Consider the following 15,689-nt stretch of genomic DNA (forward strand, 5'->3'; position numbering starts at 1 on the left):
AGAATAAAAATTAAAAAAATATTTTTTGCATGAGGAAGTGCAGGAAAGACATCTATGCAGGCAATGATATCTAGAATTCAATAAGATTGCAAGTTAACCTAGAAATAATTGTAAACTAATTTATTTTCATGAATTTTGATGTAGCATTGTTTGAAAAAGACGAGGATAAAAAGTTACCACTCTCTGGAAACGCATAGGCCTACTATGTTAGATTTTTCAACCTAATTATTTTTTGGTTAACAAAGATATAACTCCTAAAGTATTACTAGTAAACTAGACAAATAAAATCATACATTTAAGAGGAAATCTTTTTTACACCAATATGTTATCCAGTACCAGTGTATTGCAATGTATTTAGGTATATATCTTGAAACTCTTTTACTACGAATAAATTACTATCCTTCGAAGATTGATTATTATGAAATATTGATATATTTTTTGTTTGAATATTATATTTTTATTTGAATTATTGAATATTATATATTTTTTGTATAAATATTGATATATTATGATGATATATTGATTCCTCATTATTTGGATAAAATATTGATGTTTTAAAAACTGTATCAGAAAATATTGAACGTACTTAATTCTATTAGGGCTCGATACGAAGCTCGTTAAATACACCATAAAGTAGTTTTTAATAAGTATTTTATTTAGAGTAATAGTTTCTATGATATTAGCCACAGTAAATTCATAAAATAATGATTTCCCTTTCTTTGGAAACAATGTTGATTTTGAAAAAAACTGTATGAGGAGTTGTTTTTAGGATATTTGACAAAATAAACTCACAAAATGTTAATTTATAGTTGTTCGTATAAAATGTTGGATTTTTGAAAAAATATATCTCTAGACCTATAAGACGCACATATGTCTGCCAACACTCAAAATAAAGGAGATTTAACTTACTATAAAGTAGTTTATGACTCTTATCTTCGTAGGGGTAGTAGTTTTTATGATATTCACAAATGAATATAAATTTGGCAAATGAAAATTTGTCCGAACAACTACAAATAAATTTATTTTAGCAAATTTCATGAAAACTAATACTCCTACGAAAGTAAACATCATAAACTACTTTATAGCTCATTAAACTAGCTTTTATTTGAGGGCTAATAGACATCTGTACGTCAAATGTTTTTTCAAAATAAATTCATTAACTACTGATCTTTCAGTACGTTCCATACATAATTTTTATGAAATGTTTTTAAAAAGCTTTATCTCGAGAACTATTGAACGTAAATAGCTCTATTAGGGCTTACATTTTAGCAAATTTACTCTAGTTTAAATGATGCTCTCTTAGATTTTCTATTTTTGCTGGTAGTTGTAATGATATAGAGCTCTGAATAAAAAATTAATTATTTTTATCGGTTTGAACCAGCCGCCATTTTTTATTCCCCGTACCTATACTAGGCAGACTCGTCAATTTTAATTAGTAATTATACATATTTTTCAATTAAGTAATAAAAAATTGGGGCGAAATAACTGTCTTTTTTCTCCTCTTGGGCTCTTGTACTAATACGCTTTATAATCATGTCATGAATGGTGGTTCTGCTTCATAGACCAGTTAACTTAAATACTGAACATAATGTAAAGAAATTAACATTGTTTAAATATGAAGAAAATATGGCAACATAATGATATGACTTTAAACAAAAGTAAATACAGAATATATTGTTTAAAATCATCATAACCGAGGAGAAATAACTATAAGAAAAACGATTGATGAATTTGGTTAATTAAGCAAGATGAAGACTGGAGAACTATTAGCTTAATGAACAGCATTTGGAGAGCTGTTGCAGTGGTAATGAAGATCAAAGGGTAACCGCAACCGGTAACCTTACACTCCTCAACCAAATTGATTGTCTCCCAGGTCTGGCCTAAGTTCAATTAACAGTTACTACGCGGGTATCGGTTTGTTATTTTAGATCCTTTGTCACTGCTGCCTTCGATTGTTCGATTAGTTATTTATAAAATGCCAATATTTCTAAGAAGAAATATATGATCACAAAAAATGTTAACCATAGATAGCTCATCTGACATCAAAACAGAAATTTAATCACATCTCACAAATTATAATATCATAATAATAATTTAAATATATATTTTTTTAAATATTTATTTATTGCTATTTGCAACTGTACATTATAATACATTTAGTAAATCTGATCTAAGTTAAATTGGAGTGTAACAGGCGTGTAGACAAACTACCCATTGGTAGCACTATAATGACATTTTACTTTAGCTGCTCTCGTGGCCATCTTCTTTTCAGGCACCTCGGAGGATTGTTAGAAATGGAAGAGGATGCAAGGCTAGAAACTAGGGGGTTTGAGTGGTTAGGGAGTTTATTATGGAAGGAGTGATATCTGGTTCGGGCTAGATCGGTTACATAGCGAACATTAAGGTCTTTATGTATGATTTTATTTGTGGCAAAGTAAGGAGCATTGAGGATTTTGGATTGTAAGGATTCAATACGAAAAGAATTCGAAGGTTTAGTGGGGCCCCAAAGCTCAACTCCATATGTCCAGATTGGCCTTATTACAGTCATGTAGATCAGTCTTTTGTTATGTGTTGGAAGTTTAAACCGTTTGTCTAATAAGTGCTGTAACAGTCGAAATCAACGTGCAGTTTCCTGTCCTTTCAGTCTTGAGTGAGGATTCCATGTTAATCGTTTGTTTTTTAAATTTAAATTATGACTTTAGTTAAATAATTATCTATATTATTATTTCTTTTCATTCTTATTAATTAATATAATTTTTTGATTACTTCTACCTAGTCATTTTTGATATACGTGAATTGTATATTCTAGACGAAACCAACCTATTCTAGCCAAAGTGGGAGTGCCAATTTTTTATTTTGTGGGATCGTCACAGAATAAAAATCAACCGGTATCGTTGCAGATAAGAATAGGTTACAAAAGTGATGCCTTTTACCGCTCCTTTATTTTAACGGCTTTTATTGATTTATAATTGAGTCATTAGGTTACAACGACTCGCTCATATGATGATATGCAATTAGTACAAGATCCGAGAAGAAAAAAGGCAGTTATCACACCCCAATTTTTTATTACTTTAATGAAAACTGTGTATAATTGATAGTCAAAACTGATGAGTCTGCCAAGTATAGGTAGGGAGAATATTAATTTTAAAAAAACCTTAAAAGAATATTAATTTTTCCTTCGAAGCTCTTAAAAATTACCAACAATACTAGAAAATCTAAAAGAACATTATTTAAATTCAAGTAATTTTGCTGAACTGTTAGCCCTAATAGAGCTTTAAAAAGCAACATTTCTTAAAAATGTGCTGAAAGATTAGTAGTACGTTTCATACACAATTTTTACGTAATGTTTTTAAAAAACTTTATCTCAAGAACTATTGAACGTAAATAGCTCTATTTCGGCTACATTTTAGCAAATTTACTCTACTTTAAATGATGTTCTCTTAGATTTTGTTGTTGGTAATTGTAAAGATATAGATCTCCGAATAAAAAATTAATTATTTTTAACGTTTTGAAATAACCGCTATTTTTTATTTACCCTACCTATAATTGGCAGAATCATCAATTTTGACTAATAATTATACATGGTTTTCAATTAGGTAATTAAAAATTGGGGTGAAATAATTACCTTTTTTCTTCTCTTGGGCTCTTGTACAAAATGTATCACTGATCAAGGGAGACGCAAAAAAGAAAATATAAATTTTTGGTATAATTTTTTAGTAATCATCCATATTTTTATTATAATCAAAAGTTTTTGTTTTTTTCAAATTTTATGTATTGATATGTAATTTGTATGTAATAATTTTATGTAGTGATAAAAGATCACATCCATACCAAGATCTACTGTTCACAGAATTACTTGTTATTTCATCTAAATATAAGGTTTTTTTATATACTGCATAATTTAAATTTATAGAACAATCTTTAAGGCTTAATTTTTACGGAATTTGAAGTTATGGAATTGGTTCTAAGTCAATTCGAGCCGAATCCCATATCTCTTCCATCTTTTTATTTATTTTGACTGCACAACGTTAGGGCTCTTTTTTTTCACCAGCTCGAAGTTATAAGCCACTGGCTGCGGTTTTGCGGTGAGCAGTTTGAGGTGAGTAGCCGATCTCTGATTCACTGTGGATTGAAAACGTCTCCTCCTGTCTGCTGTGTGATTGTGATTGTAAGGAGAATATTGATGCATCATCCTGAAGAAAGGATCGGTATGTAATAAATAACGAAACGTCGTTTATCTACATTAAATGTGCATATGTTTTACGATTCATAATTGCTTATCAGGTTATAAGATCGCATGAATGAGAGAGTTTAGAACAACAACATAAAAGAAACTTGCTTTTTGTCGTTAATAAAAAAAAAATAGACAATTAAAAGGAAAATAAGTAACAATAACTAATGGAAAATGTCAGCCAATTACATGGCTCAGAATTCACTATTTTTATAGTTTTTCTCTTTATTCTCTCCATAAAATAAGCGAAAATTGCACTAAAAGGCAGACAATTATCTGTATTTTAAGATAATTGATCAGTCACCTGAAAATAACATCTACTGGAGAGATGTCAATAAAATTCGGGTGAGCCGTTGATGAAATACAACAGGCGTATCCAAAAAGGAGTTTTTTTTAGCATGCGTAAGAAGCGAAAGTGGTTGACGGCATTGGATGAAATTGATACTAGATCCATTTCACACTAATTCTCAACTACATTCCGAAATGGTCCAAGTATCCTCGTTTTGTAGGTTTCCTTATATTGACAAACTCCTGGAAATGTTCCTTACAAATGATTAGTATATCTTCTTGAGATGGAGGTCAGCTTTTCTCCGTATCTTCTGTTTCCGTCTTCTTTATCTCCGGTTGGTGCATTTACATTAATAACCGTGAGCTATAGAAATCAGCCAAAGTATGGTGTAAAATATACTTTATTTTCTTTATATGAAGAGAGCATATAAAGATACTATGACATATCTGCAATTAATATCTACGTATAACTTGTCTCCTAGAGAATATTCCGATAACTTATAGAATCTAGAACTTATCTTCAACATAAGGAGCTATTTATGAGCAGTATGTGATAAGATGGAAATGTTAGAACTAGAAGAGGGGGGATGTCGATAGATAGAAAATTGAAAGTAAGGACATTGTTTAAGAATGGTGTCAAAACTGGAGAATCAAAATAAATCCTGACAAATCCCACCAGATCACCTTTATTCTCCGTCGTAAACCTCTACCCTCCTCTCCTACAGTATTCTTTCTAAATACTCCACTAACGCCTGTTGAACAAATTCGATACTTAGGACTCCATCTTGACAAGAGACTCACTTGGAATCCACACACAAGACTGAAACGACAAGAAACTTCTCGTAGATTCCGATTGCTACAACACTTAATAGACAAATGCTCTAAACTTTCGATTCACTACAAAAAAATAGTATACACTACGATAATCAGAACAATTTGGACATATGGAATTGAGCTCTGGGGCTCCACCAAACCATCAAATTCCTCCCGCATCCAATCGTTACAATCCAAAATCCTACGCAAAATCCCAGATGCTCCTCATTACGTTACAAATAAACTCACTCACAAAGACCTTAACATCCCATTCGTTGCAGATTTGGCCCAAATAGTTATGCGTCTTTTCATTCCAAACTCCTTAACCATCCTAACACATTAATTCTTAATCTTTCATCCTTAACAATCCCTGATAATCCTCCGAGGCGCCTGAAAAGAAGATGGCCACGGGACCTTCTAATTCAAATTAATGTTTGAAGTACCACTAATGGGTGGTTTCTTCCCAAGATTTTCAAGTGTATATGAAACATACAACATATTTACTTATTGTATTATTTTGTACAGTTGTAAATTACATTAAATAAATAAATAAACTATTTTTTACGCACGTAAACATTTTATTTATTTTTGGGAAGATTGAAAATTTTTTTATTTGAACACATTGCACAATAAATAACATTGATATCGGTCTACTTATTTTAATTGTATAAATTATTCAGTAATATAATGTAAGATCTTTTGTGAATATGAATATTTAATTGTTTGTAATAACGAATTATTAGCTCAGCTATTTTATAACAAAACACTATTTGGAGCGCAATATGTTTTAAAATACTCGACTGTGAGCGCTCGTTACTACTCTCAGCACTTGTTCTCGCACTGTGTTACTGTCACTGCTATATGCAAGTATACCTTGCTGTCATCTTCAGCTTACGATGGGACTGCTATCTACAATTGATACTTTGCCGCCATCCATATACGGCTGTCATCTGTACCGCCTACATCTTCAGCTTAGGAGAGGGCTGCTATCTACAACTAACTCTTTGCCTTCATCCTCCTTCGGGTATCATCTACGCGGCCTTCCTCCTCAACTTAAGGTCATGTAGACATTAATAATCGTTTTCATCCAGCTGACGTTATTAATTTACTATCAATCATAAATATTTTATTTTGCGTTTAAGAAGACCTCTTCTATGTTTTGTAATGCTTATATTCATTTATTTCTTATATTTTCTTTATCGTTTTCTTTGTTATAAAGCTTCATTGTTTCGTTTTACTTTACTAACAATATTAACCCAATCATTATACCTTATTTATACTATTAATTATGTAAATATTTTTCCTTTAGTGCAATAATTTAATACATTTACAGAATTTTGCTTTCCTATAGTTTTCAATCTTTCAATTAACGATAACCCAAAAGAAGCAGAACCTAGCATTTACAGCTCTTCGGAAATTCCTTTAGACGTTGGATTCCGTTCAAATTTATATTAATAAAATAAAGGCACTTACAAAGTAACAAGTTACTATATGATAACTGATAAACCAACGACCTCTGTTGCGTAATATCGCATCGGAGTGAAGTTTAAAACTGACTGTTTGTATTTCTTCGGTGTAGACTAGTGTGTGGTTGTTAATAATTGTTTCACCACCCTCTGGCCTTCTTACTTTTTGGATATTTGTTAATAGTATTTTTTACTTTTTTATTCCATTAACTGCCGTTGTGGCGGTTTCATCTCTGTTCGAGTATATGTGAAGAAAAAAAGTTTATGTTATAGAGGAGGTAAGATGGAGGATTTTTATTATGTTAATCTCCTATGAACCCTTAACAAATTCCGTAGTTTCCACATGCTCTGTAAAACCCCTCCATTAACTGAAGTATAATAAGATATTTAGATACAGCATACAAAAATAAATATATCATTAAAAAAAATTATTATTTTATAGAATTAATTGATTTCGTTTAAGGTTTGGTATTTAGTTAATGATTTTCACTTTAGTTATATTGTCTGTTTTTGATTAGTGTTAGGTGTAAAAATGTTCTTCTAAAATAAATAATTATCTTAACAAAGTATTGGAAACAACTATAATGTACATACAATAAGAAAAATCCAATGTAGGTGGAATATGTGACAAAAAGCAATTATGTTAAAAAGCTTTGCATTGATAGAAATTATTTAATGTGTTGGTCTTCAGCAAAACATATCTATCAGTTCTATCGCCGCCTCTTTTACTTCAGAGTTCTGTCTACTCTACTATGGAAAAACAGAATTACAATATGTTTTATAAACGTCAACAATCACTTAGTTTTTTATTTATATATTTATCGTTTTTGTATTTATTTATTCAGTCTTACCCTTCTCTGTGGGCAAAACAGGCTTGCAGCTGCGATTTGGCTAACTAAAGGCTGCAAATATAACAATTTAAAATTTTTAAAACTTTATTTTCCAGTAATTTCACCAGTTGGTTGTTACCCTCTTGTTTTACCTCTTCTGCTCCTCTACTGTCTTGTGGCCTTCCAGGGTCCGGTCCTCTTCGCCCCAGGTTGAAGTGGGCTGGGCCCACTGAAATTTTTTAATAGTTCAGTGACTAATGATTCTTCGTGAGGATATCAGTTCAGCCCTTTGTACCTCAATAGGATCAATGATAACATACAACAATAGCTCCATATAAAAAAATATTTCCGTAAAATATTGTTATTACAATTATTTTAACATTATATATATATTGCTTCAAACATATATTTTTTAAATTAACGTTCTATATGTAAAGATCCTTCAGGTTCTTTCAATTATCATGAGTGGATATCATTGCACGTCATAAAAACATAAACATATCATAGTGTTATCTTGTTAATATCGACCGATTTCATTTTTTAAATATTTATTGTTTATATATATTACCGATTTTCATTTTTATTTACCTTTATATGAAATATACAGTAAGGGGAGGTATTATAATCGTTCAAACTCCATTTGAAATAACTTCTTACAATCGTGAAAAAATTCAAATTCCAGTTTTCATCGGAAATACATCTTTTGAGACCCCCTGATTTACATAAAATGGTCTGTGAACAGCCTAGCTTAAAAATAAAAATTACACAAATGAAATTACAAATTTAAGGGCCGTATGCTCAAGGTAGGTGACTTTTCCGATAAAATTGACCGATCGATTTTTTCTATTTTCTCCAAAATTATTTTAATTAAACTTTTTATATCGATCAATAATTAAGTATTCTATATCAGATAGGTCTTATTCTCATTGAATAATTTAACAGAGCTTAAACGCGGATTGTTTAAAAATTCTTCTTCTAAAGTAGATTTAATTTTGTTTTTAAGAAAAAAATAAACAGTTTTTTTTAAAATTAATAATAAACAATAGAAAAACAGAAAATATTAAATAATTTTATGAATGAGAATAAAAAAAAAAAAGAAAAAAGAAATATCAAATTCGAACGAGAAAACCAAGACGATAGTACTGTTGTATTCTTGGCCAAGACAAAATTTATATTCCTAATTCCTATCTCGAGGAACCCTAGGAATTTTTATTAAATTTTATTTTAGTTTCCAATTAATAAATATCTTATTTATTTATAATAATGGTTTTAATGTTTTTCATAGATATAAATGTTTTGACCTGGGCAGAATAGCCTGTATGAAGTTTTTGGAATGGTTAAATTATATGTTTCATAGTGAATTGAGGTAAGGTAAATTATAAATAATAATGTTAAATATTTAAATTGGTTGTAGGATCATACATATAATGGAAACTTTTTGTAGTAGATTGCCCCTGAAGATGGCCGAATTGGCCGAAACGTTGGACGTGTAAAAGAAATAAAAGTTTTGAGACTATAATCTGGATAGTGTTTTGAATTATTTATTAAATAAATATCTTGTTTTTTAGCAGAAGGAATTTATAGTCATCTAATTAATAACAATAAATAGTTTTCTTTTACTATTATGATCCCTTTATTGACCGCCACCCGGGCTATCTTCCTGGAATTATATATATGCATGTAAATATACTTCACACTGACCTTAAACTGTTTCAACTACTTATTTAGAAATTTTTTTTGCATATAGCTAGCTCATTTACTGAGGGGCCTTTGCTAGCCCAAATAGCCAAAAGGTTTTTGAAGAAAGTTCTCAGAACACTGCTAACAAGCAAACCAATAAAGTTTTCAAAGGGTTCCCTTGCCTCGTGATTTACTTTGACCTGCAATTAACTTCCCGGGCCTACTTCGACAAAAGAAAAGTTCAGTTTGAACTCTTTCAAGCTATATCATTTATTAACGACTTTCGAATCTTTCTCTTCATCTCGAATTGCCTTATTTATAAAAATACTAGCTTATTACTACAATGTTTCGCTATTGATAGGTTGTGGGATGTATTAAGATAAATTGAACGTTTGATATCAATTAATGTATTTACAATTAGTTAAAATAAAACTTATATTAGTATTTTATATATACATGGGCTGATAAATTTCGAATTCGAAGGACTCATTTATTATAGTACAAGAGCCGGGAAGAAAAAAAGGCAATTATCTCACCCCAATTTTTGATTACTTTAACGAAAACTATGTATAATTACTAGTAAAAATTGATGAGTCTGCCAAGTGTAGGTAGGGGGAATAAAAACGGCGCCTGTTTGAAGGCGATAAAAAAATTTACAACACAAGAAAACCTAAGAGAACGTCATTTAAAGATGATCAAATTTGCTATTATATGAGCCCTAAAAGAGTTATTCACGTTAAATAGTTCTCGATATATACCTTTTTAAAAAGCAATATTTCATAAAAATGTTGTATAGGACGTACTGAGAAATCAGTAGTTAGTGAATTTATTTTGAAAAACCTATATCTCTAAAACCATTTGGCGTACAGATGTCTATTAGCACTCAAATTAAAACTAGTTTAATGAACTATAAAGTAGTTTATGATGTTTATCTTCGTAGGAGTAATAGTTTTCTTGAAATTTGCTAATATAAATTGATTTATAGTTGTTCGAACAAATTTTTATTTGCCAAATTTATATTCATATGTGAATATCATAAAAACTACTACCTCTATGAAGATAAGTGTCATAAACTACTTTATAGTAAGTTAAATTTCCTTTATTTTGAGTGTTGGCAGACATATGTGCGTCTTATGGATCTAGAGATATATTTTTTAAAAAATCCAACATTTTATACGAACAACTAGAAATTAACAGAGTTTATTTTCTCGAATATCATAAAAACTACTACTCCTACAAAGACAAACATTATTAACTATTTTGTAGTCAATTTAACTTTCTGAAATGAAGTTTTTCATAAATCAAACTTATTGTCCGAACAACTATAAATCAATGTATTTTAGCAAATATCAAAAAAACTATTATTCCTACGAAGGTAAAGGTCATAAACTTCTTTATAGTCCATTATTCAAACTTTAATTTGAGTGCTAATGGACATCTGTACGTCACATAGTTCCTGAGATATAGATTTCTCAAAATAAATTAACTAACTACTAATCTTTCAGTAGATACTTATGAAAATTTGCTTTTTAAAAAGCTATATCTCAAGAACTATTGGACGTAAATAGCTCATTTAGGGCTAATATTTCAGCAAATTTACTCTTCTTTAAATAATGTGCTTTTAGGTTTTCTAGTGTTGTTGGTAGTTTTTAAGATATAGAGCTCCGAATAAAAAATTAGTGTTTTTTAAGGCTTTGAAACAGCCGCCGTTTTTGATTTCCCCTAACTATACCTGGCAGACTCATCAATTTTGACTATTAATTATACATAGTTTTCATTAAACTAATCAAGAACTGCCTATTTTTCTTCCCGGCTCTTGTACTATAATAAATGAGTCCTTCGAATTCGAAATCTATCACATTTTTTGGTGTTAATTGGTGTGGCACCTAAACATCAAGTTTTTTTTTAAGCCAGCTTTGTTCAAATGGTTTAAAATTGTTTTATTTTGAACGGTTTCAACTTCGATAATTTTTGTGTTTTTATTGACATTTTCGCCGACTGGCCTGCCAGTGCGAGGTGCGTCTTTAACTTCAAAAATATTCGAACGGAATCGACGAAACCAAAATTAGCTGTTACAGTTTCGGAACCATAAACAGAATTTCAGCCACCTGGCTTGCACTTTCGCCTTTATCAAAGAAAAACTGTAAAATGTATCGAATTTTCTCTTTATCGACTTCCATTTTAAACACCCTGTAACTCACAACTGAATGGACCAAACAAATAACAGTAAATGAATTTTTTTAGTGCGAAATATCACCTTGACAACCAGCATAAATCTCAGAATGTTTGATCGATACTTTACGAGATATCGATCGCTGCAGCCATCTACCGAAAAAATTATGGCTTTTTCCCCAACCTAAAAACCTTTTGCAGGCTAAAGCTTTAATATTAATGAATGAGTGACGAATAGGGCAATTTTAACTGAAACTAGTAACCTGGGCAGAATAGCCTGCTAAAGACTTTAGTAAAGAAAATATCTGCTAAAGAAAATATTTTATGAGTGTAATTTGGTATTAAAGAATGTCCTTGAGGATGGCCGAATTCGTCCAAACGTTGAACTTTTGAGGAAATAAAGAATATTTTGAGACTTTAATTTAGATACATTGATTTAATTTGAACAATTATTAGTTTTATCTATATACTATTTAGTAAATATAGCGTTAAATAATAATATATAGTAACACTATTTGGCAATAATCTATAATAAAAATGTATGGTGATAATAAAATAATAAAGCTGTATCGCTAAAATCAACGAAGGGTCAGGGTAGTACTTTGTACTTTGGCAGTACTTTGTAAGGATGTACTTTTGCTATACCAACGGTTGTGCAAGGAGGTGATTTGGTCAGATTTTTCCCTGACCATGTGTACCTACTTTATGAGGCTGGATGAACCTCGGAGGGCTCCCGAACTCATATGATTGTCTCACGAGCTATAGCAACAGGATAAATAATTATCTGTCACGGCCTGATTCGAATCCAGGTCCTTGGAGTTAGTAGTAGCCTTATCGCTGAGCTAACCTGCTCCCTCACGGTAATAACAGAGTTAGTAATCTTCCCAGTATTTATATATTTTAATGCTATTTTCCTGTATTGTGCTTTAAAATAAAATTCTTTTTTTAAAGTACTTTAAGAGGTCAACAATTGTTTTTGTATTGTCTGCCTTGTAAGCATTGTCACGCATATTTCCTTTGCTCGTTATTCTCTTCTTTATACTTTTTTTACATTCTTTATTATTTTGTCTATACAGATGGAGGAAGTAATTTACAATTGGGGAAAAACATAATAACGACACCTTCGCATGCTTTGGCCCTATTGAAAGTTTATTGATGAACAGTTTTGTCAACTAAATTGCCCGGACCTTAATGTTTTCTCTATTGACCAATTTTGTTAAAATGCGGAACTGAAGGATTCACAACAGGTTAGTAACTTTTAGGAAAAGTGTTTATTCCGGAATCCGAAAATTAATAATAATAACCTTGTTGTTTATTTATTAAATACTAGTAGATCCGGTAATGCAATTGCTAGATTTAAGGATGAATATAGATTGAATGAAAATAATTGAAAGTTTGATATCAATTTTTGTATTTATTCAAAATTAAACATTTAATTGAACCAACATATACGATAAGGAACATAAGAGATTTTTTTAAATTTGTTTAGTGGTAAATTTTCTATTTTAACAAAGAACCCAATAAAATATATCTAATATTGATGTAGAAGAACATTGTGCCCTAAGTGTTTTTTGCAATATGAAAATTCTAAAAAAAAAATTTCGTTTCCTACATCCCCTATTTAGGGTCTAAACGACTTTATCATACTGCTATGTATCGGTCTTTTGACAATACTGGGTATTATTAAGGTGTTTCGTCATCTGCCCCTATACCTGGTCATGGTATCCTTCTGCGAAGCTTTTCAAGCTGCAAAGTTTGTCACATTACCAGAGGCCCCTGAGAAAATTAGCTTGGCTAACCTTTAAGTGTTCTAACAAAAATGACAGGTTTGACGAGGGATCGGAATCAAATTAAGCAGCTGCAGGCCCTTCCTGGACATGTCAAACTTTTTTACACATTCTCGGCCCTGAGGAGGGGGACGCCCAATCAGAGAGGAGATTTAAAAATAAGGTAACGCCCCAAAAGGGAAGTGGGAGAAAAATACAGAGGAAATCTAGAAGAGCCAGTCGCAAACACTCAACAGGAAGGCTTAGACGGGTGAGGACCACAGTCAGGAGGCAGGAGATGCACTTTGACCAGACGAAGTCGTGAGAAGAGCCACGAGACCTGGACATCCCTTAGGAAACAGAAGACACCTACGGCACTACATCCCACGGCATCAGCAGCTATAAGTATAAATTAACTAATAAGTAATCATGTAATAATCTATATTTTATGGAAACCTTCATCTGAATCATTTGAACCATTTTAATCATAATAACAAATTGTAAATAAATATTTAGTTTCTTTATGTAATTTATTTACCATTAAATAACCCAATATACCACCTTTTATTATACTATATAATTAATGGTAACAACATTTTATAAATATAAAGATATTTAATTGGTAAACTGATAAACACACAAACAGCCTTTGGAAAGGAATCCAATTATAATAATAGTTTTTTAGGACTCAAATTTATAATCAATTAATTAACTTATTTTTGGATAATTGCCTTCAGCGATTATCCTGGCATCCCGATTAAATCTCTATAGATAAATAGCAATACCATTTGATTACATCAAATTTACTGGATGTATTTTTATGTAAATATCATTTAATAAATAAAAAAAAAATTGCTTAAGTTTAATTTGACAATCATTTCTATCGGTTTCCAAAAAAGAACATATGACTAACTCGAGTTGGAATAAAATAATGTCTCATATACGATTATAAAACTGACTTCTACTCGTACATAAATTTCTTCCTCAGAAAAGTGATGGTAAGATTCCTATAACGGAATTAACGATTGACGCCAATAAACTTTCAAAAACTACTCCCTAAAGCTAAAATTTTTAACTTAAGCTTTCGTCAATCGGTACAAGATATATTATTAATGACGCCATAGTGATCAACTCAGATAATTTCAACTGTCATTTGAGTAATGATGTTGATATTATTTTTATTTTTAGTATTGATGGATTTCCTTCGGTTCAATCTCCATTTCCTAACTCCTCTTTCTCTATACCTTCTTTCTCATTCTGTATTCAGGTGGTTCTCCGACATATCCTCATGTACGATCTTCCCTCAGGCCTACCCCATATACTTACGACTAGTACCCACTCTATTTGATTAGTTTTCATTCTATTACGTTTTTCAACATATGTTAACAATTACTAGTATAATATGACATTTTGAAGGATTATTCAAAGTCATAATTACTAATAAGCAAAACGGGCTCAAGAATTCTTCCTCGAACTTATCAGCAAAATGACAAGGTACAAGATAATACGCACATGTACACTGTGCATAAGGCTTTGACTGTATTATTTTAAAAGCTAATTTAATTGTTTAAAACATTTAAACGTTTATTATGGATTTTTTTCTTTTATAAAAGACATTCTTTTGGAGATCATTGACAATTTCTATTAAAAGATCTTTTTTTTTTTCGTTTTTTAGTTTTTTTTTGGGGGGGGGGAAGAGGGGATTAATAGATTTTCGAAACATAGGATCCACATATTTTCACCAGGATAATATCGATTCGGAATTCCTTTTCCTTTAAGAACCCTATAAATAATATTCCATTGAATATTCTAGGTTTATGTGAGCTTGAGAACTGCTGAAGAAAGTTCCGAGGTTAAACATGACTTGAATAGAAACTTCAGGCAATACAGTTGCTTTTTTTACCAAGTTTCATCCTAAATTGCAAAAACCTTTAATTTTAAAAGGTCATCAATCGAATATTGAACAACCTGTACATGAATTAGATTAGGTTTTCAAAACCGTACCAGCCGAGATTGTATTCAGTTGCGACACTTTTTCGATTTAATCACTCCTACCGTCATACACAAAATCTATAAATATTCATTTGAGCTAGTGAATAAAACTTAACCGAATGTTTCTAACTCCACTTTAAAAGGTATATCATGCGGAAACTATAAAATTTAGTAAAAGATACTAAAAATTGAAATCGGCTCTTCTTGGACGATTTATATAGTATGGACTAGAGTATTGCCCGATATTTTTGTCATCGAATTTTCTGATTAACGAACTCTGGAAAATTCGTAGACGTAAAAAAAAAAAAAAAGTTTCATTTCCAATCAATCTTAATCTGTCAAGTTTTTCCCAGAAGTAGATACACACCCTTTCTTTTTTTAATTCGATACACAAATAAAATCTAACTCTTCGTAAACTTTCCTAACAAAACCTAGTTTTCTTAATTAAAAT

Source organism: Halyomorpha halys, unplaced genomic scaffold (genome assembly GCF_000696795.3).
Source record: "Halyomorpha halys isolate HHAL.00 unplaced genomic scaffold, Hhal_1.1 Scaffold270.1, whole genome shotgun sequence".
NCBI classification, from domain to species: Eukaryota; Metazoa; Arthropoda; class Insecta; order Hemiptera; family Pentatomidae; genus Halyomorpha; species Halyomorpha halys.